Source organism: Felis catus, chromosome B1 (assembly GCF_018350175.1).
Source record: "Felis catus isolate Fca126 chromosome B1, F.catus_Fca126_mat1.0, whole genome shotgun sequence".
Taxonomy (NCBI): Eukaryota; Metazoa; Chordata; class Mammalia; order Carnivora; family Felidae; genus Felis; species Felis catus.
This window is the reverse complement of record NC_058371.1, coordinates 127,990,619-128,011,862: the sequence shown is the minus strand read 5'-3', so window position 1 is coordinate 128,011,862 and position 21,244 is coordinate 127,990,619. Positions and strand designations below refer to the sequence as shown.

The 21,244-nt window shown below is 34.4% G+C and overlaps 1 protein-coding gene and 1 long non-coding RNA gene across 4 annotated transcripts in view; one reads left to right on the top strand and one right to left on the bottom strand.

The window, feature by feature from the left end:
- GRID2 (glutamate ionotropic receptor delta type subunit 2) overlaps window positions 1-21,244 on the top strand; it is a 1,434,457-nt gene that overhangs the window by 598,433 nt on the left and 814,780 nt on the right. The window lies entirely within an intron of this gene.
- LOC109499068 overlaps window positions 1-21,244 on the bottom strand; it is a 68,599-nt gene that overhangs the window by 37,696 nt on the left and 9,659 nt on the right. For both annotated transcript variants that reach the window (XR_002156195.3, XR_006596946.1), the window contains exon 2: window positions 14,041-14,094. This is a non-coding gene — a long non-coding RNA (uncharacterized LOC109499068). The remainder of the gene's footprint in view (window positions 1-14,040; window positions 14,095-21,244) is intronic.

The window sequence follows — 21,244 nt, the reverse complement described above, 5'->3', positions numbered from 1 at the left end:
GACGCTTAAAACAAATGCAGGGTGGTGGGGAAAGATCTGTTGAAGAGGAAAATGCCTGGCTTTGCCAGGACAGCCTCTTCACAACTTTTTCCCCTCTTCTACTTCTCTTCAGCCGTCCTCCCCATTCACCTCAATCCAGTTTCTTCTCTTATTTCTGTGAACAGCACTATCTTCCCTTAGTTACATAGGCTCTGAAACCCAGAGGTGTCACTAACCTCTCCCTTTTCTTCACCTTTAACATTCTTTCACATAGGACCCATGTACTAGATAAGAGTCTGCAATGTCTCTAACATCCTTTCAAACTCCCATGCACACAGTTCTATCCCTGATTACACCCCGCAATCCCGCAGAAACATTCTTTTTTTTAAGTTTTATTTTTATTAAGTAATCGCTACACCCAACATGGGACTCAAACTCATGAACTCCAGATCAAGGGTTCCACGTCTTAGCACAGAGTCAGCCGGGTACTCCTCACAGACAAAGACTTAAATTATCGATTCCATCTCTTCAGTCTCTACCTGCTCTGATGTGCTTACATAAAACTTACAGCATATCTGGCATCATTCCAACTGCACATCAAAGTAATAATAAAAAAGAAAACAAGTAAAGTTTTCTATTTTCTATAGCATTAAGTACACATTGCTTTGCCTGACATTCATGATCTTCTGTGACCTGACCCTAACCTACACTTTTAGTTCCATCGTTTATTATTTTCTCACACATCCTACGAGCTATCTAAATCTGCCTATTTCCTGTTCCCCCCAAATGCTCTGTCTTTTATACTCTCTGTGCCTTATATTTATTTTCTCTCTCAAAATGAATTCATTCTCCCCTTAGAATCTCCTACCATCATTCAAGGCTCTAAAATCATCTTCCTCATAAAATCTTTCTTCAAGCACTTATCTTTTTCTCTTAACCTACGTGATGGCAGCAACTGTGGCTTCATTATTTTTAGTTCTTAGCATTATTCCTTGAACTGGAATAAATACATATTCAATTAAATTAAATATAACAGTAATATATAAAGTAAAGCTTTACTTCGTTCAAAAAAATCACATACTATTTTACTTCCCATGTACTCATTTTAAGTTTCAATATATTACTTTGTAATTATGTATATTATACTAGAGATGGAAATAACCCTAATGTCTTTTTTCACTAAATTTAAATACTGCCTTGACATTTGTTTCACACTAACAGTTATTATTGATTTAATAACTTAATGTGGAACATCCTGGTTTTAGTAGAACACTGTGAGATTAAGGGGCGCCTGGGTGGCGCAGTTGGTTAAGCGTCCGACTTCAGCCAGGTCACGATCTTGCGGTCCGTGAGTTCGAGCCCCACGTCGGGCTCTGGGCTGATGGCTCAGAGCCTGGAGCCTGTTTCCGATTCTGTGTCTCCCTCTCTCTCTGCCCCTCCCCCGTTCATGCTCTGTCTCTCTCTGTCCCAAAAATAAATAAACGTTGAAAAAAAAATTTTAAAAGAACACTTGTGAGATTGGACGTTAGTATTTATTTTTGCCACAAAATTATACACGTGCATTTACCAACCAGAGCATAAAGCACATGGATATAGTAGCATAGTTTCTAATACAAAGTAATCATGAAAGTACGTAGGAAAGAAGGAGAAAGCAATTCAAGGAAAATTATAATTAGGCAAAATCTCAAAAATCATGCTGTTTATAATTAGTCACGACAAAGTAACAGGTTATAAAACTTCAAGAGATAAACAGATTAGGAAATGAAGGTCAAACCCAAGAGTACCAGTGTCAGTGAACAGAGTGAAAGAAAGTGGGTATTTATGAATTATACTAAAGGAATTTTAGATTAATGAAGGTGTAGAGAGGCTTCATCTTGTAAACATATCAATTGAGGTGAGTGGTCCATAAAGCTTTATGACTCTAGCATGAATTCTGGTGGAAAGAAATACTACAGTAGATCATGTTAATTTAGTTTTACTGTGTAAAAATGTGACAGCTTTTAAAATTGTTGCTTGAAAAATTTAAGGTGGTGCTTTGCTACATCAACATAAACACACAGGTGTTATTCTTTTTTTAATACTGAGCTAAGTGCCCATGGCATTTATTCAAAATCTATGTCATATAGAGCTTTTCCTAATATTCCAACTTAATTGAAGAATTTTATTTATTTTGTCTAAAGACACAAAATTTCCTTGGTACAGCAAATCATATTAGATGATAAAGTAGACTATTGAAAGCTAATACTGTTCAAATTCAAAACTTGATCACCCAACACAAAGATAGAAATGAATTTTGAATCCCACTGAATAAATTAGTTACACAAGTTACACAGATTTGAGCTTCCCAGATCTTTAACTACAGCTTGGCTTTAAAAAAAAAAAAAAAAGCATGGCTAACCTTATATAATATTGTAATAGTAAGTCTTGTATTTTTAATATGATGGTTGTGAGAATAAAGTTAGGTAATATACTAAATGGTTTGAAAATTAACAAATGCATAAGAGATCTGTCAATATTAAAATGGGATTGATTTTTCCAACAGGATTTTCTGTAATGTTGGAAACGTGCATGTGGAATAGTACACTGTTTGATATGGTAGCCACAAGCCACATATTGCTACTAAATACTTGAAATGTGGCTCACTTGATTAAAGAAGTTAATTTTTCTTACATTTAATTTTAATTAATATAAATTTAAGGAGGCACACAGGGTTAGTGGCTACAATGTAAAACAGTACAGATCTAAAACTAATCTCTGAAATTTGACTTGATCATTTAATAACTCAAGGAATTCATATAGCTGCTACAAGTTTTCATTGCTTAAACAATCAGAATTTTCCCCCAGGGCTTGCAATGGGGATTTCAGATAAACTGTGAACCAGTCTCTTTTAATGTTAAATTATTAACAGACTAATTTGGCTATGAGCCAACTAAGTTTTTGTGCTACGTTAATCAAGTCATAAATACTAATTCTTAGTTTTCTCCATTGACAAATTGGTAGAAAAAGTGGATGAAGGTTTTAAAAAGTCAATTCAGGGGTGGTGGATGGCTCAGTTGATGAAGCATCAGTCTTGGATTTCAGCTCAGGGCATGATCTCAGGGTTCATGAGATGGAGCACCGAATTGGCTCTGTGCTGACAGCATGGAGCCTACTTTAGATTCTCTCTCTCTCTCTCTCTCTCTCTCTCTCTCTCTCTCTCTCGCTCTCGCTCTCGCTCTCTCTCTGCCCTTCCCCCACTCATGCTTGTTCTCTCTCACTCTCAAATAAAGTTAAAAAAATAAAAGAACTAAAAAGTTAATTCGTGTACAAGACTTACAGGGACAGATTAATGATGTGTTTTCAAATACATATCAGCTATCTTTAATCAAAGTAAATATGACAAAAAAATAAACAGTCCTAACTAAGAAATTTGTTTTTCCTAAATAAAGAACTATTTTTTTAATGGCAAATTGATTATTCTTTTGGTTTGGGCAAAAATAAACCTGGGGCCCCCCTTGCACTGGGCTTTTAATTAAAGACAAAGGCTTTGCTAGTGTTCTTGCTACACTTGGATGTTTGTGCCTGTGGGGAGCACACTTCACTCAGTCCTAAGATAATTTTTAAACTTTTCTAAGAATTCTGCCATTTCTGAGTTGAACTCAAAGCCAGTTGAGAAGCTGGGTCTTAGGAACCTTGCTTGAAACACTTTTTCCTGCTTCTCACATCCACACTTTAATCTTCCTCAACTAAGGTGGCTTGATAAAGCTCTCTTGGTCTGTGTGTCCTTTTAATTTCTAAACTGCATAGATACCTACCCACCCCCCAAAAAGAAATGTGTGGGACATTGAATCTTATCCCAGAACAAAGTTCCCTGGTATTTTTGTGTTCTTTATGACTTAGATTAACTTTAACTGTACAATTTTACTACTCAGAGTGTTGGCCTTGAACTAGTAGCCTGGCTTCCCCATGGAGTTTGTTAGAAATGCAGAATGTCAGGCCCCACACCAGATCTACTCAATGAGAATTTGCATGCTATGATTCTTACGTGTTTCATCAATAGATACATAAAAGTTTATGAATTACTACTCTATAACATACCATCTTGTTTGCTCTGAAGGAACAGGAAGGTGTTTTTTTTTTTAATTGATCTTGTTTATACCACTTCCTTAAATGAGCCAAACTTCATTATCCTCGGCCAATCTGTGTCCCATTTGTTTGTTCCAAATCATTTTATCCAATTCATTTCCCTCAGAATATTATTTTAAAAAATCAGATAAAGGGGCACCTGGGTGGCTTTGTTGGTTAAGCATCCAATTCCTTATTTCAGCTCCCTTGTTTGTAAGTTTGAGCCCAGGACCGGACTCTATGCTGACACCGTGGAACATGCTTGGGATTCTCTCTCCCTCTCTCTCTGCCCCTGCACCCCTGCTTCTTCTGTCTTTCTCTCTCTTTTCCTCAAAAATAAATAAATGAACATTTAAAATATAAATAAAAAATAAAACATCAGATAAAAATCAGTTAAGTACAAGAAAGAGCAAGATCTTCATTCTTCCCTTATTATAAAGAGTAAAAGTGCATATTTATTGTCCCAACCTTTCTGCACACCACTCACTGAGGACAACTTGACCACTGGTTTCTATAAACGGTGTCTGCTATCTCTTGGAATACCATCAAACTGTCCTAGTGATCTTTTATCCATTTTTAGTTAAATCCTGCTTTATAAAGTCTTCTTGATTTTTCTCTCTCAAAATATTTTAAGTATCCTATGACACATTCATTCCTTCATCTTTAAGTTGACCTTTCTCCTTTTGTTTACTTCTTTGTTATTTGGGATCTAGCTGCAGGATAAGAAAAGACATATGGGTGCCTCAACAATTGCTGTTGGTTGGTTTTGCTTCCTCTTCACGATCCAAGAGGAAAGGAGAGAAAGCATTATCATCTTACCCATTTTTATCTTGATATATTTGTGACATGTCATAGGATACAGTGCTTGTTGTATAAAATGACAGTTAGAAATAAATGAAATTTGTTATATTAAAAAGATTTTTTTTAATGTTTATTTATTTTTGACAGAGAGAGAGACAGAGCATGAGCTGGGGAGGGGCAGAGAGAGAGGGATACACAGAATCAGAAGCAGGCTCCAGGCTCTGAGCTATCAGCACAGAGCCCAACTTGGGGCTTGAACTCACAGACCTCGAGATAATGACCTGAGCTGAAGTTGGTTGCTCAACCGACCGAGCCACCCAGGCACCCCATATTTTTGTTGTTGTTGTTATTTGATGTGGACTATCCTTGCAGGTTGTCTTGAATTATTATTGTACAAATAATAAGAGAAAAACAAAATCCTCTTAAATATGTCATACAGTGTATGTCCTATAGTTACCTTAAATATCCTGAACATAAAAGCATAGGAGAAATTTTGATAGTTTATTTTTTTTTCTATTATTGGAATCCTAACCCTCTTACATATAAAATAATAAAAATTTTTAAAAGTTAAAAAGGCAAAGACTCCTGGGTGGCACAGTTGTTTAGACATCGGGGCTTTTGATTTTGGCTCAGGTCATGATCTCATGGTTTGTGGGTTCGAGCCCTGTTTTCAAGTACGCTGACAGTGCAGAGCCTGCTTGGAATTCTCTCTCTCCCTCCCTCTCTTTCTGCCCCTCCCCTATTTGCTCACTAGCACGCGCATGCTCTCTCTCTCTCTCAAAATAAACTTAAAAAAAATTTAAAAAGGTAAACAGAGAAGACTTTTACCTCCTATTAGATCAATATTCTTTTCTGCTGTTCAGCCATATTCACTGATACAAATCTTGTATTATATAACTAAATATCTCCTGTTATAGTTTAGGTCTATTTTGTTTAATGCAACTCTTTTGTAAACCAATGTGAGCAACTGAACAACAAAAAATTTTAGTCAAAATTTGACTTCAAAAAAGAAATGTATTTTTTCTGGAATTTCTCATTTTGACTTACCTACTTCAAAAACAATTGCTCCAGGGCACCTGCGAGGCTCGGTAGGTTGAGTCTGACTTTGGCCAATGTCGTGACCTCACGGTTTGTTAGTTTGAACCCCACATCAAGCTCTGTGCTGACAGCTGAGAGCCTGGAGCCTGCTTCAGATTCTGCGTCTCCCTCTTTCTCTGCCCCTCCCATGCTTGGACTCTGTCTCTCTCTGTCTGTCTCAAAAGTGAAGGAACATTAAAAAAAAAAAATTGCTCCCATATTGAAGTATTTTCCAACTTGGATAAGTGTTCTTATGCCTACATAATATCATTTATGCCTTGATTTATAATTGCTTTGTAGCATTGTTTATTGATTTTCTTGTATTTTCAAAATCTTTTCTAATATGTATGAAATACATCTCTCAAAATGCAGCCTGTAGCAAGATATATTTTATATTTCAATTTATTAATAATGATAGGTTTTGTTTCTTTAATTGACATTTCTGATAAACATGTTTTTGGTTTGGTTTTGTTCAGAAAATAGTTTGCTGAATAAATTTAGTAGCTTCAGTCTGATGTGGCATTAATTTTTATTATTTTATCTAGAACTATATATTGAATGCTAAAGAAGAGTAAGGAGAATGAGTAAATAAAGAATAGAGGAACAAAACTCTTATTATTGTTTTCTTTCTTATTGTGATAACCATTAAAGAAACATCCTAGTACGATTTAATTTTGTTTAAATAAGTTTCTAATAAGCTTAATGTGTGTTATAGTCTAACAAACCAAATATATTTGGCAATTGACCTTTGGTTAATGCTGATTGCTTTGGTATAATTCATGAAATAACAGAAATGTGTCCTACGTGATGGACTTAGGGAAAATAGAATGTCAAAATTATGATGTTAATTATGGGAAATCGTATAGGTAACACTGGTTATATGAAGGAGACTGCATTGATCACACTGTGTTATCCTAATTAAAACCCACAGAGAAGCTGTATCTTAGCCCATTCCATGTGACTTTGTGGAATTGGTCCTGAGTTCTGGGACCCAACAGGTGATCAATCACTGGATAGGATCCGTCATGCCCAACAGCAGAAAATATCATGGGATTCATGGAATATTACCAGGATGCTGATGATGTGGTGACTAAAGTCCCAGTCACCTGGGTGGCTCAGTAAGTTAAACGTCTGATTCTTGGTTTCAGCCCAGGTCATGATCTGAGGGTTCATGGGTTTGAGCCCCACTTTGGGTTCTGCACTGACAGCTATGGGGCCCGCTTGGGATTCCTGTCTCTCTCTCTCTCTCTCTCTCTCTCTCTCTCTCTCTCTCTCTCTGCCCCTCCCCTGCTGTCTCTCTATTGCTCTCAAAAATAAATACATAAACATTTTTTTAAAATATTCATTATGGATAACAGCTAGTGTCTTTTCTCATGTAAAATTACTCAGTATAGTTATATTGAGTGAATTATATCACGAAATATTTTAATAAAAATTTGTGTATTCATAATGTAAACATCCACTGAGTGCATGCTATGAGAACACTGTGCTAACTGCTGAAAAACAGGTAGAAATTAAGGTTAAAGGTTAAACTTAAAGTAAACAAATTAAAATTAAAGCTCATATTATTTCATGAGCTACTAAAGCAATGACCATTGTTAACAAACGACCAATTTCTAAAACATATTTTAGTATTACAAAAGATACTCAGGCAAGATAGAACTTTATTTGAAAAAAATATTAGCATCAAAACTGTGTCTATTAAAAAAACAAAGAAAATAAAGCTAGCATAATTGGTTATAATATCTTATTCAAAACAATATGATATAGGCTAATTCTTCAAGACAGTAATGAAATACAAGTATAAAATATCTAATTTAACTTGTGATTTAAATCAATCTCTGCCCAAAACAATAGTTTATAAATAGATATTTCTCTTAGTGTATTGACAGAATTCTGGTGTTGTCTTAATTCTGCAGTGGCTACATGTGCTTCATCTTTAATTTGTTAGGCATTTTTGAGGCCATCTTTATCCTCATTAAGTATTTTTTCAATATAATTGAGAATATGGGTAGAAATAGTCATTAAATTGATAAATGTAATAAACAGATTCATTTTAAGTAATTAAAAGATTGTAAATTCACAGGAATTGATTATTAAATTTTCTTTTAAAAACATTTTATTTTAAACATGTTACATTATTTTCAAGTGTATAATATAGTGATTGAACAAATTTATATATTATGCTCATCACAAGTGTAGCTACTGTTTGTCTCCATTCAGCACTATCATAATACCATCAACTATATTCACTATGCTGTACCTTTTTTTACCATGAACTATTCAGTCCATAACTGGAAGCCTCTATCTCCTATTCCCATATGTACCCTGTCTTCTTAATTCATTCTTAATTCTTAATTCTTCTTAATGTATCCATCTATTGATGGACACTTATGTTGCTTCCATAACTTGGCTATTGTAAATAGTACTGCAATAAACATAGAGGTGCATATATATTTTCACATTAGTTTTTTTGTTTTCTTTGGGAAAATAACGACTAGTGGAGTTACTGGGTCATTATTTAATTTCCTGCAAAATTATTCTGGTTTTAGTATATCTGGGAGACTTTTAAGTATATGTTCATTCTCAAAATACAGCTTGAAAAGATTGACCTGACCTAAATTATCCTTAAAATAATTGTTTATTTTTAAGTAAAGATTATTCTAATCTAGTAATTTATAGAAACCTTAGATTTAAACAAACCCCAGAGTAAATTAAATCTATATTATAATAAAACCAAAGAAAAATCATATAATGAAATCTAGTCACTTTTTGTTTTCTTTAGACAATGCTTTAACAGACCCAATTTTATCCAAGTATTTTAGCATAGGAGGAGCTTACTCTAATATATAACTGAAATAAAATACCACTTTTTTTTACATTTAGATTATAGCTATTCCATTATAATCACCTTCCATCAGATGTGAAATCAATTTTTTTAATAATTGGAAGAAAAACAACTCAACCTAAATATATGTGTGTGTATATATACACACACATATATATATATATATATATATATAGTAAAAAAAAAAAGCTCTTACAGGTAATACAAACCCTGATTAATATGGCTTTAATTTTAAAATGTTAAATTAAATTTGATTTTAAAAGTATGATTAACTTTCCCAGTTTTGCCTGATACTGTCTCAATTTTAGGACTGAAATTTTTGCACTCTGGGAAGCTCTTTAGTGTCAGGAAAACCTGGATGGTTGGTCATTGTAATGTGACATTAGCTTTATTACTTACATTTTTTTAATGTTTTTATTTTTGAGAGAGAGAGAGACAGACAGAACATGAGTGGGGAGGGGCAGAGAGAGAGGGAGACATAGAATCTGAAGCAGGCTCCAGGCTCTGAGCTGTCAACACAGAGCCTGATGCAGGGCTTGAACTCACAAACCATGAGATCACGACCTGAGCCGAAGACGCTCAATTGACTGAGCAACCCAGGCGCCCCTATATTAAAGGTGCCCCTTTAATATTTTAAAGGTGAAAATGTCCTATATGGAAATCCAGAGCATATTGAGGTTTATATAGTGACAACTTTAATATTAATCACAAATACCTCCATTTTTTAGCATTCATTATTTGAGCATTTGTGTTTTAAAGCATTATTTCCAATATTTAAAACATCAATAGATCATACACTCTGTATGTAACTTATAGCCTAATCAAAGAGCCAAGCATATGAGATAATACAGTATAATTACCTGCTAAGATTTTTTAAGCACCTAGAAGCCCTCAGTACTTTGCTTTTATCACTTTTTGTTATACTTTTTAAGTATAAAGTAAATACTGTGTATATTTCCAAAGAGTTCTGAAATAGTTGTGTAGAACCTTTTGACATGTTTTAAGATTTAAAATAAATTTGAATTCACTTAGACTGGTATTGGTGCCTTTAAACAGTCACGTTGATGGAAATATTTCTACACTATTTGATTTAATTTTTGTCATTTGGCATTCATGCGTGCCTCTCTATACATCCCCAGACTGAATGGTCTATACTCAATAGTAGCCAGGCCTGTACTAGTCTTAAATATTTTTTTTAATTTCTTTTAATGTTTATTTTTGAGAGAGAGAGAGAGAGGGAGACAGAGAGAGAGCGTGCTTGAGCGGAGCAGAGAGAGGGAGACACAGAATCTGAGTAGGCTCCAGGCTCTGAACTGTCAGCACAGAGCCCCATGCAGGGCTTGAACTCATAAACCATGAGATCATGACCTGAGCCAAAGTCAACACTTAACCAACTGAGCCACCCACGTGTCCCAGATATTTTACACTTTAATTTTCCAGTTTATACTCAAAGTAAACTTTTTTTTTTCTTAAGTGCTTATTTATTTATGAAAGAGAGAGAGTGTGTGAGTGGATGAGGGGCAGAGAGAAAGAGACAGCGAGAGAGACAGAGAGAGAGACAGAGAGAGACAGAGAGAGAGAGAATACCAAGCAGGCTTTGCGCTGCAAGCACAGAGCCTGACACAGGGCTCCAACCCATGAACTATGAGATCAGGACCTGAGCCGAAGTTGGAGGCTTAATTCACTGAAGCCATCCAGGTGCCTCTCAATATAAACTCTTAAGAATATACATGAACACATATGCACACACACATACACACATATATGTATCATAGAAAGTAGCAACCTATTGTCAACATCAACTATAATATTAAAATCCTAATGAAAAAAAGAAGTCTTCATATATACTCAGATTATCTAAACTTTACACTAAACATTGTAATTTTGGAAATTAGGATTTTAATCCTACGCTATGTAGAAGAAACAGTAATTTGAAAAAAAAATGTATCTTCACTTTTTCAATTTATTTTCCAATAAAATGTCACTTTCAAAAAATAAATTATGATTATACAAGTTGATAATTGCCAAATTAAAAGAAACAACAAAAGCTTGGAACACATATGAGCCTTAGATACTCACTCCCATCTGGGAGGAATTAAAGAAGACCCTCACAGAGAAGATGTGATAATTTAGGAAAGCCAGTAATTGCTAAGGAAGAGGAAATAAGGAGGGATTTCTAGGTTTAAGACTGTAGAAGGATAAGCCATACTCAGGCTGTAGTGAGAAAGTTAGTACTAATGTAATATAGGATAGATAATATGGAAATACTCATTTTGACTTTTTCAGAAAGACCTTTGATGGCAATGCTTGAGCAGATAGAATTCATTGTATGTCCAGTGATTTAGGATGAAGAGTATATGCTCATGGATTTATCAGAATCACCTGGGAAGATCTTTAAATTACAGAACCCTGCACCCCCAGAGAACCTACTAAGCAGGTCTGAGGTGCCAGCAGTTTGTATTCATACTTTTGTAATGATTTTTAGATGATTATGATGTCCATGGAGATTGAGAGCCACTAAATTTGAGCCAACGATGGTAATTAAGTATTTGAATTACATAATTTCATTTAACTTAAAAAAATATCTCTGAAAGTTTTGAGCAGAATCAATAGGCAACAAAGATTTCATTGAACGATGCAGCTGAGAGGTAAGAGACTATTAAGATTTTGTCAAGGTAGCAGGGAGTGGTGTTCTGGGAGAAATTTTATTTTATTTTATTTTTTTAATTTTTTTTCAACGTTTATTTATTTTTGGGACACAGAGAGACAGAGCATGAACGGGGGAGGGGCAGAGAGAGAGGGAGACACAGAATCGGAAACAGGCTCCAGGCTCTGAGCCATCAGCCCAGAGCCCGACGCGGGGCTCGAACTCGTAGACCGCGAGATCATGACCTGGCTGAAGTCGGACACTTAACCGACTGCGCCACCCAGGCGCCCCATGGGAGAAATTTTAAAAATGGAGGATGGTCTACTCTGCCTGATGCTTAAGAGTACACGTTTTGTGAAGACTTGTTTAACTTATTCATTTTATGCCACTTTCTGATAGAGTTGATACAGCACAAATAGAGTACAAACATTGTCTCATGAATATTAATCCATAATATGCCAAAAAATGTAGATATTCTTTCTCTTATGCTTTCCTTTAGATGTAAGTTTATTTTTTGTTTCATTATTATATTTATTCAACCACCTAGCATATAATTTTTGATTGTCTATAATATGCCAAATAGTACTAACTAGATGCAGTTTCCATTTGTAACACAATAATGGTATGTTTTTGAAAGAACCATGTTTTTCATACAGGTATTTTCATTAAATTGCTCTCCCTAATCCACTTTGCTAAAGATTTAGAAAGGCCTTTATAAAATGATACCACCATTCTGGAGAACAACTTAACTGTAGCTATCAAAAACATTTGAAATGTGCAACACATAATAGTTATTTATTTCTGCAAGTAGTTAGGTATTGCTATGGTTACTGAAGTAGTATCCTTACCACATATATTTTGTATTGTTGGGTGACTATAAAGCAAATGCTATGGCAACATTGAATGTATATCTCTTTTCCCGTACAACAAATGTATACAGATATTCTTGGACTGAAAAATAATGGCTGGTGTGTCATGAGGGAAATATATTGTGTAAATAACATGCTCCATCTAAGGTTCCTTTTGCCAACTTACCACCTTAATGCGCAACTATCTCTAAATCAAATAACCTTGGGCAGTAAATAGAGGCCTGCTTTTAGAAGTATTGGCAAAGAAATACCTTTTTTTATTTTTTACAAAAAAAAATTTCTTTCTGGTTTATGTACATTTAGTACAAACAAGCACGGCAACAGTAAATCACTAGTGGTACTAATTCTTAGGGAGTATAACACATAGTGTTAGAAATAACCAAATATAGCCCACATAGGATTCTAATTATTACCATTTATGGATATATAGTAATTAAGAAGTAAAGATGCCTACTTTTATCAACATGTTATTAGTTCATATTTTATATTAGTGAAATGGCAATAACAAACTTTTATCATAAATGATGGCAGACAGTATTTTTGTTTTCATGCTTTCTGTGTACTTTACCATATTACTGTGTTCTTTACCATAACACTTCTTTTATCATAACACTTTCTTGAAGAAGTTCATTTAGTATATACAAGATGTTCTAGGGGAGCCTGGGTGGCTCAGTAGGTTGAACGTCAGACTTAGGCCTAGGTTGTGATTTCACAGTTGGTGAGTTGGAGCTCGGTGTCAGGGTCTGTGCTGACAGCTCAGAGCCTGGAGCATGTTTCAGATTCTGTGTGTGTCTCTCTCTGCCTCTCCCCTGCTCGGGCTCTATCTCTTCGTTTCTCTCAAAAATACATAACATTAAAAAAATTAAATAAATAAAGATGTTCTATTGTAGTCTTCCTAACTTTTTCACATAAGATCTGAAATTAATTTACATTTTTACAAAGATATGTAAGTTTTAAGTTCACAGAAGGGAAAAATATGCTACGCCAGGCATGCGTCTGTTTGGCAGCAAAATGGTCAAGAAGCTAAATGAATATGCCCTCAAGTCTACAAGTACAAACTAAATCTGGTCAGCAGGAGAGACACTTAGATATTAAATTTGAGACAGGTAACATTTTGGAACTTCAGGTGCAACACAGGATTGGTAAAATGCATTTTCTGTATGGTCTGTTAGTAATTGTCACATATTTTCATTACATAGGTAATGAATTGATATGTACAGAACAGGTGTATATAATTTAAAATGGACATTATTCTAGAAAATAAACAAAATAAGTTGTTATAGTCATTACTGAGTACAGAAAACAACAAAAAAGTTTGTATCAATAGAAGAAATCAAACAATCCTTGAATATAAAATGTCCCAATATTATTTCTGACTTTTAGGGGTACCTGGGTGGCTCACTCGATTAAGCGCCTGACTTTGGCTCAGGTCACGATCTCATGGTTCGTGAGGTCCATCCCCACGTGGGCCTCTGTGCTGACAGCTCAGAGTCTGGAGCCTGCTTCAGATTTTGTGTCTCCCTCTCTGTGCCCCTCCCCCGCTCACACTGTCTCTCAAAAATAAACAAACATTAAAAACAACTAAAATAAAAGAATATAACACCATTTTTGTACTGTGTATCACCTAAGCCTAATATTTGTGCAATGCAATAGTGATATATTATCATTATGTATTAATTTTAATGTATATACTAAATTAAATTGACGTATTTTACCTATTTTTACTTTCTTCAGTGAAACATTTTTTTTGTCTTATGACTGTCTTCGCCCTTTTGAAAGAATGAGCAAAAATATTAATTAGAAATTAGTTGTATTCAACATACCATGACATTACAAAATAGCTTACCAGTGATATTAATAAGTTCTTGGTCTATATTTGTTGGTGAAGAACTAACAGATTAATTTTGATAGTTGAATATACTTTTTAGTATCAAATCTATTTTTATGAATTCTGTGAGTGGATGTTTCATCCAAAATTTCTAAAATACTTCTTTTTTTGTTGCTTTCTTTCAAGTTGTAAAACAATCAATATGGATTTTTTTTAAGTTTATTATTTATTTTGAGAGAGAGAGCGAGAGAGAGAGAGAGAGCACAAGAGTGAGGGAGCCAGGGAGGGGCAGAGAGAGAGAGCGAGAGAGAGAGAGAGAGAGAGAGAGAGAGAATCCTAAGGAGGTTCCGCATTGTCAGCATGGAGCGCAATTTGGGCCTCGAACCCATGAACCAGGAGATCATGACCTTTACTGAAATCAAGAGTCAGATGCTTAATTGACTGAGCCAACCAGGCATTCTGAACATGTGATTTTTTTAAATAAAGCTGAAAATTTAAGTAAATTCTGCTAATACTACATCTTATTAGAAATCAGTAAAAAGATCATTACTTTATTCCTTATGAAATAGGACTCTGATTTTCTTTAGCCATTATTTCCATTATAAAAAACAACAAATATGGCAAAAATATATTAGGAGAAGTGCCCCAAGGCATGACTGGAGAGTTGAATACATTATACACACTACTTTGGCCATATAAAAACAGTCGATGATTTGTAATTAATGATAGCCGCCTGGTATTTACCAATGAAGCAGTTAATGAGCACTCCTGTAGTAGCATTAAGGAGACTATAACACTAAACTGAAGTTATCCAATCTACTGAATACAGTGTGCAGTGTGCTGATTTTACCATGGATAGGGAAGAAATTATCACAATTTCTCAAATTTAAGATATGCGTTGAAATGAAAGTACATCATTTTTTTAATCATTTAAAAAAATTTATCTTCCAAAACATGGCCACATGGCAAGCCTGGGGCATTAAATTTTGAAGATAGATATGTCCATGCCCTGCTGTCGCACAAGATTATACTTTTCTAGCTCCACTGTTGAGTTATAGCTGAGAGCAGGAGAAAAACATGACAGAGTATGCCGTGTCTCTAAACCATACCTTTCTGAGATTTTGAAGAATTTAAGGAATTCTTCACCTACCCTCCTTCCTACCCTTTCTTTTCACACTAATTAAAATACTTTGCAAGCTTTTTTACAGCATGGTTTTGCCTGTATTATCAAGGCTCTGAAATAAGACCCTTTGTTGTGGCTTCATCATCTTAGTGGGGATGCTTCTAATTAAAGATGGCATTCCACATTCTGTGTTGTTTCTGAACTGCTTTATTGATTTACTTTCTCTCGTACCTGAGATCATTTAGAACAGGCTTTCTCCGAAATGGAAGTAAGCCTTTCCTTTAAGCTGAAGTCTTTCCACGTTTTTAACATATGCCTTTAACTTACTAACGGTACAGAATTAATTACTAAGGGGTGCAAATAAACACAATAAATACAAGTGCCTTTATTAGGTTAAAGTTCTCTACTTGTTGCTGAAGTGTTTTCAGTAGAATCCAGATACACATGAAGAAATGATCTCAAAAAAAGAAATAACTCAAAATGTAAAAGTTACTTTGAGTATAAGTTATTATTCAATCCAGGCACACAATTCATATTCTGTCTGTCTACCTCTCTATGTAAATCTCTCTCTCTCTCTCTCTCTCTCTCTCTCTCTCTCTGCCTCTATCTTTTTCTCTCCTCCCACCCTTACCAGGGGGCTAGAAAAATTAAACTGTAATGTTGGGATTTCTGTGTCAAGGTTAAAGAGAATCACTTCAGAAATTAAAGGTGTCACTCATATTTGAAAAACTTTGTAAGAGATCTCTGGAGGCATGCACCAACATGTTAGCTTAGTACATGGAAAAATAAATTGAAAAAGAAAAACCCTGAAGTGATTATGTCCTCAAAGTAACTTCCATTTTAAAAGAAAATAATGTCTTTTATCCACAAGCAAATAGAAGGTATAACTGGATATGTAACAATATATTACCTTTTTTATGATACGTAAGTTGTGCAATGCAAACTACAGCAAATAACTTGAATGACATATATATGGGTAAAATCTTTGTAGATATATGTAGTTGAGTTTTGTTGTTTGTGGTTTTGTTTTGTTTTTATTTGTTTTTCTTGTAGCTAGCTTCTAGGAATGGCATGATCCAAGTATGAATTAAGAAATATATATGCATATATGTATATATTTTTAAGAGGCCAACATATATATATTTAAAAAAAATTAATGTTTATGTTTATTTTTGAGACAGAGAGAGACAGAGCATGAATGGGGGAGGGGCAGAGAGAGGGGGAGACACAGAATCCAAAGCAGGCTCCAGGCCCTGAGCTGTCAGCACAGGGCCTGACGCAGGGCTCGAACGCGTGAACCTCGAGATCATAACCTAAGCTGAAGTCGGACGCTCAACGACTGAGCCACCCAGGTGCTCCAAGAGGCCAACATATATTGACTTGGAATTCTGACTCATGCATTCACTTGAAATGTACTCAAACTTACGTTTCATAGTCATATGTTAGGAACTGGTCTTTTATTTACGTTGGGAAAGCCTCTGCTTTCTGTTTTGACTGATTTCTTTCCATATCACTCCATGGACACCTTCCAACTTTCTTCATTCAAATTTTGACATTGTTTTTATTTCATTAATTTCACTAGCAAAGGTTCACAGGGGACAAGAATTAGCTTTAGATATAAAAGCTATCAAAAGGCCCCATCATTTGTGTATCTTTACAGTGTCACTGTAAATAGTCTAGACATTTTCCTTACTACTGAATTAGAATTGCAACGGCAACGGCTGTCTGAGAGTGTGTTTAATTATGAACAAGGGAAATAACAAAATACGATTTTAATATTTCAGATTGTTATGGTGGTATTTCTAAAACAGTTTTCAATGATGTAGATTAATTGTGCCCCTGAGATATGTTGGTACAAATAAATTAAAAGTGATTGATGTTCTCACTAAACAAAATAACTATAAGGAAAATGCAGTGATTTCTTTGCTCTTGTTAATGAATATTTTGAACGTGAATTTATCGTCGGAAATGTAGACATTTTGAAATTAGCTGGATATTAAGAAACATATTTTATATGTAAATCAGTACATAGAATGAAGAGTGACCAATTCCTGACAAGATAGAGTGGTAGTAGTTCATCATGGCAGTCACTGTTTCTCTAAGAGATTTCACATATTCTTTTATTTCTAAACAAGGCCTATAAATTTGCTATGTAACATATCACATTACCAAGGACCTCGGTTATAAGTGCTGAAAAAGTTCTATTGATTCAAGTAGCAAATAGATAATTATCAAGTTACAAGGCTTTTTCTACAGTAAAGTAATTTACACAGTGAATTTCAATGGTTTGGTATTATGACTATATCTCACCCTCTTCCTCCCTCACCAAAACAAAAATCTGACCCCTACTTTATATATAATTTGAAATAATAAAATCAGATAAGTCCTTTAAAGCGTCTTGCTTATTTCTCTTGGAAATCAATACAATTCAAGTTTATTATAGCTCATGTTCAAGAACCATCCTATGCCTTTTATTAGAACAACCATTTTCTATAGTTCAAGAGAAGTTTTCATGTCAAAAGAGACATAGAGAGATTACTACCCCTACCGTAGTTGTCTGGAAAACCTGTTAAGACTTGTGAAGAGTCAGAGGCTTTATCTTACTTGTTAGCTTACAATTTAGCCTGCCAGTTTCATGGATGATGGCAGAAGAGATGAGACTCCTGGGACAGAGATAAAGAATTTTATTATTCACTGGACTTGTAGTGAATTTGAACTAATTTTCTTATATTAGTTCCCAAGTTCCAATTTCCATAGACTGGTATAAAGAGAGCCAGGTGAGACCTGTACACAACAGAGATATATTTCAGGTGAGGAACACCTGACCCTAGGGACATAAATCTTTATTATGCTGGATACTAAGCATACCTGCCCTTTGCTCCAGAGGGAGACACTGTTTCTAACTTCAATGTTGTTTATTATACAGCATTGAAAAGATAACCCAGGAGAAAAGGTCAATTAGTGCTTTGCTTGCCAGAGGTACAGAAATGTAACACACCCACAGAGTATTGTCTCTCAACAGAACCCGTGCAGATACAGTATAGAGACAACCTACTTTACTATCCCTATCATTTAACACCAACTATAGCCACTTAAGCCAATCACTTCAACAATAGGGAACTAAAAATGGAAACCTACCTAGGGAATAAAAAGAGAACAATTGTATTATGTGCATCCACTAATACAAACATTATAGAATCTGTGATTTAGAAAGTTTTAAGTCCAATTTTGATGTTTAGGGGTTAATATTTAAGAGAATTTGGTCAACCCAGAAATAGTCTGATACTAATTGAGTTTCCATGCATATTTAGGTTCTTGTACATGAAGAATTAAGCACAAAGAAATAGCGACTATCAAGTTTGTAGACAATATGCCATGCCAATGTTCTGCAGTTTAATATATCTCTCAATTTTCTTGCCTTTATTGAATTTATGTAAATTCTCCTATCTAACATTTACTTGAGGTAGATTTTTGTGATTTAATTAAAGGAATGGTATTTGCGTCAGAGAATTGGAAAGCAGTATTTAGCTTTAGCAGGTAATTAGCCACTGAACTAAAGGTCTGATCATTTTTCTGATTTCACACTAAAATGAAAACACTGAACAAAACTATATAACAGGTAAGAGATGTTTTTCATTTCAAGCTGGTAAAGTTTCTAATGATCTTGATTTAGAAAAATCTCTAAATTTTGCATGCTCATTCAAAATGCAGAGTATTTGAGGCACTTAATTCTCTAGAATCATCTTTGGGAACTATAGTAATCCTTTGATTTTGCCATCTAGTAATAGCATAAACCAAAAGAAATCCACCTTCCCCCAATAAAGCCCAAGTTAAATTGTTTCTGTTAAGTAGGCATTGTACTGAGCGTATTGGTTTTGCTTAGGCTTAATTTTGAATATTACATTGATAGGATTAATATTTCTTCCATTTTTTTACCCATTAGAAAACTTAGAAAATATAGTTCTGTTTTGTTTTAATATTTAAAGGAGTTACAGGAGTATTGGCTTTTAAAAGATACCTTGTAGTATTTATTAATAAACGTATTCTATCTCGTCATACTTCTTGTTTAAAAAGCCTTTGATTTGAATGAAGAATAATAAGCATTCTTTGAATACCTATTTCCTTACTTCCTTCATATGTTCATTATATTCTTCCACTTTGTCCTTTTTACATAACACTGAGCTTTCAGTTTGTTTTTTTAAAAAGGAATTCTTTCTTAATAAGCAATGTATCCTACTTTAAAAAATAAAACTACTAATTCATAACAAGAGCAACAAGTAATTTTTCTGGTTGTTCTGTTACAATATTTTACCTGTAGTGTTTATATAATAAGTAGAACTACTTTTTCTTTTTTATACAGAGCTGACAAAATAATAGAGTGATGTGAGCATAGTCTGTGTGGTATAATGTAATTTGTGGGCTAAATTAATATATAAAAGCCATGATAACATTCATCTATTTGATAAAGTATTCTTGAAGAATTTTGAGGACATTGATAGTACAAAGAAAATGCACAGTTTATCATTGAGAGGGCTTCTCATTTAAGAAAGATCTGTACTTAGACTCCAACAACCTGGGTTGAAATCTTGCCTTTGACACTGCTTGTGCGAAATTATTGAATTCTCTTAAACTTCCTTTCTTTAATCTGAAAAATGGTATTAATAATATGCAATTTATAGTCTTATTTGTTAAATCAGGTTAATGTGTAAAAGAATTTGACACATAGTGGTCAAAGTATCTTAATAAGTTTATGTTTGATAATTACTTTTTACTTGACTCTGGGTTTTATAGAATTATAGTATCTTTTTTAGAAGTTTTTATTTAGGGGTGCCTGGGTGACTCAGTCGATAAGCATTGGACTTTGGCTCAGGTCGTGATCTTGCAGTTCATGAGTTCCAACCCTGCATCAGGCTCTGTGCTGACAGCTCAGAGCCTGGAGCCTGCTTCAGTTTCTGTGTCTCCCTCTCTCTGCCCCTCCCCTGCACACACTCTGTGTGGTGTCTCTCTCTCAAAAATAAAAAAAATAAATAAAACATTAAAAAAGAAAAAAAAATAACAGTTTTTATTTAATTTCCAGGTGGTTAACATATACAGTATAATGTTAGTTTCAGTTGTAAAATATAGTGATTCAACACTTCCATACATCACCGATGCTCTTCCCAACAAGTACACTCCTTAATCTCCATCACCTATTGAACCCATCACTGTACCCGCCAACCATCAGTTTGTTTGCTTTGATTAAGAGTCTGTTTGCTTCTCTCTCTCTTTCCCTCTTTTCTCCTTTATTTCTTAAATTCTACATATGAGTGAAATCATATGGTATTTATCTTACTCAGCCTGACTTATTTCACTTAGCATTATACCCTCTAGCTCCATCCATGTTCTTGCAAATTACAAGATTTCATTCTTTTTTTATGGTTGAGTAACTCCATTATATATATAGGGAACAAGATAGATTAGAAATCATAGATAGATAGATCACATCTTTTATTTTTTTTTTATCCATTCATCGATGTTGGCCACTTGGACTTTTTCCATAATTTGGCTATTGTAGATAATGCTGCTATAAAAATTAAGGTGTATGTATCCCTTTGAATTAGTATTTTTGTATTCTATGGGTAAACACCTTGTAGCGTGCTTGTTGGATCATAGGACAGTTATATTTTTAAGTTTTTGAGGAAATTCCATACTGTTTTCCATGGTGGCTGCACTAGTTTGCATTCTCACCAACATTGCAAAAGGGTTCCCCTTTCTCCACATCCTTGCCAACACTTGTTTCCTTTGCTGTTGATTCCAGTGATTCTGACAGGTGTGAGGTGATATTTCATTGTGCTTTTAATTTGCATTTCCCTGATGATAAGTGATTCTGAGAATCTTTTCATGTGTCTATTGGCCATCTATGTCTTCTTTGGGAAAAATGTCTATTCATGTCTTCTGCCCATTTTTACTAGGATTTTTTTTTTGTTTT